This window comes from Aythya ferina, assembly GCF_964211825.1.
Source record: "Aythya ferina genome assembly, chromosome: 6".
NCBI lineage: Eukaryota > Metazoa > Chordata > Aves > Anseriformes > Anatidae > Aythya > Aythya ferina.
The window spans coordinates 40,552,349-40,554,392 of NC_140303.1; the positions used below are offsets into that span (position 1 = coordinate 40,552,349).

The following is a 2,044-nucleotide window of genomic DNA, read 5'->3' on the forward strand; positions in this document are numbered from 1 at the left end:
AGAGTCAATAATGGTTGCGCTAAGCCGTCCTACTCTCCATTGTCATGTAATCAAAATACACTGCAGTAAAGGACACTTTGCATTCTCCCTTTCCATGCTACCAGCCCGCTAATATTCTCTATAGCACATAGTCCATGCATTATCTAAAATGCCTGTTGCTTGGATCCTCTGCTTACAATGCCTTACAGTTGAGCTATCTGACGTTTCCATGCATGGAACTATTTTAATTCAACCATAACAGGTCTTTTCTATCTCTATGTCTCTTTCATTTTTAACACTGGTTTTCTCGTCCTTCCTGATGTGAAATCAAATCACAGCTGTAGGCAGTGTCAGAAACGAATCGGGAGTGGCAGGGAGACTGAATTACATCCTTACACCTTTAACATAGTATCTGGCTGTGGAATTGCAGACAAGTTGGTGGATGCTAGGTCCTGGCAATATCTGAAAAGTATTTACGTATGTACAACTGCATAACGACCTCTTAAAATCTTCCTTCATGTTTACCCTTCCTTCATATTTACCCTTGCATCTGTGTGGTAAGGAAGTGTGCTTGTCTCCATTTTACAGGTAAGGACAAAAGATTCAAGGAGAGCATTCAGCGAGGTTAGCTGTAGCCCACAGAGACTGATGATCCTGGCCTTTTTTTGCAGACAGTAGGAAGTGGTGTGAGGTATGGTTTGCCAGAGCCCTTCTGCCCACATTTCCTGAAGCCAGATTTGTGGGTCCCCCTTCCACCTGCTCCCAAATAGCTTGCCAGAGTTGCATGTGAAATCCATGGACATGTCAGGATTTGCATCTGGAACCTCCAGACCCCTGACCTCTGGTCTATCATTTCTCAGTATGCTTGTTTTGCTAGGGGAAAGAAGAGCTGAGTTAAAGCAGAAGGATCACGCCAAGAGCAGCGTGTGAAAACACGAAGGCACGGGCATGTGTGCCTGTGCTTGTGCGCTGCAGTGCCTGGAAGTGCAGTGGCAGCCACCCGGCCCCTGCAAAACCTCTGCTGCTTTACAGTCAGCTGTGTTTTCATTACACAAGCAGTAACTGAGAATTACAGATCATTTTAAGTTCAAATGATTAAAAAGGACACTTTCCAGGCAAAAATATTTCCATAAATACTGTCAAAATGCTGGGAATAAAAATTTCTATGCCACCGCAGAGTTTGGATGTAACAAATAGGTAGCTCATCTCTGGTACAGCACAGGCACAGAGATTTGCGTCCAAAATGCAATTTGTTTAGATGATGTTAAGCTCCTGAAAACACAAAATTAGAATTAAATACCTTCTCAGCCATAACCATAGAGCTGCACTCGTGATGCTAGAATACGCTGGAGCACAAGTGCTTTAGACAAACATAACAGGGTGAACAAACAAACAAGCAAGAAACACTCCATATGCATAAAGGAAGCAATTTGTAAGCATTCTTGTTCTCCAGCAAGGCAGAGCAAGCAGGCAGCAGTCAGAATGATCAGCAGTTTCACAGAATGTAGATATTACTATGTGTGTCCCCAGCTATCATTATTTTAATTGTCACTTTGTCATTGCTGGTGATATTTTTTTAGCTCTTCTTTTCTGTATGTCATTTTCTAAATAAAGGCTTGGGAAATAAAAGCCTTACTTTGGGCCGAGTTCTGTCTGGGGGAGACTTATGTTAGCAGAAAGGAAGTTTGGTAACTCTCTGAGATCAGAGGCCAGAAGCTCACACTGTTCTCCTCCACTGTGTGCCTTGTCTTTAGCTCGCATGGTCTGTGGGGCCAGCAGGACTGGGGCAGAACGTGGCCCCCTTACTGGTAGGGTCTGAGCTGCATTTGGAATGAAGACTTCAGTCTGAAATGCTGTAGCCAAGGTGAACTACAGCCAGAGTGAGAGATCCAGGGAGGTGCTGGTCGAAGGGACAGATGAGGCTGTTGTCAGAGATCAGTTTGGGGTCTACATGTCCCTTTGCTGCCCTACTTTCAAAGGACTTCTTTGCTAGGATCAGATCCTGAGTATAGCATCTGGTGTATATGGAAAAAGAAGAGGGTTGTTACGCGTGTTAAAAAGCATG

General features: G+C 44.1%; 1 long non-coding RNA gene across 1 annotated transcript; it reads left to right on the forward strand.

The window, feature by feature from the left end:
* The first annotated feature begins 375 nt into the window (after positions 1–375).
* LOC311438907 lies at positions 376–1,221 on the forward strand. Its single transcript, XR_014694425.1, has 2 exons — positions 376–456; positions 568–1,221. It is a non-coding gene; the product is annotated as an uncharacterized lncRNA (long non-coding RNA).
* The last annotated feature ends 823 nt before the right edge of the window (positions 1,222–2,044 follow it).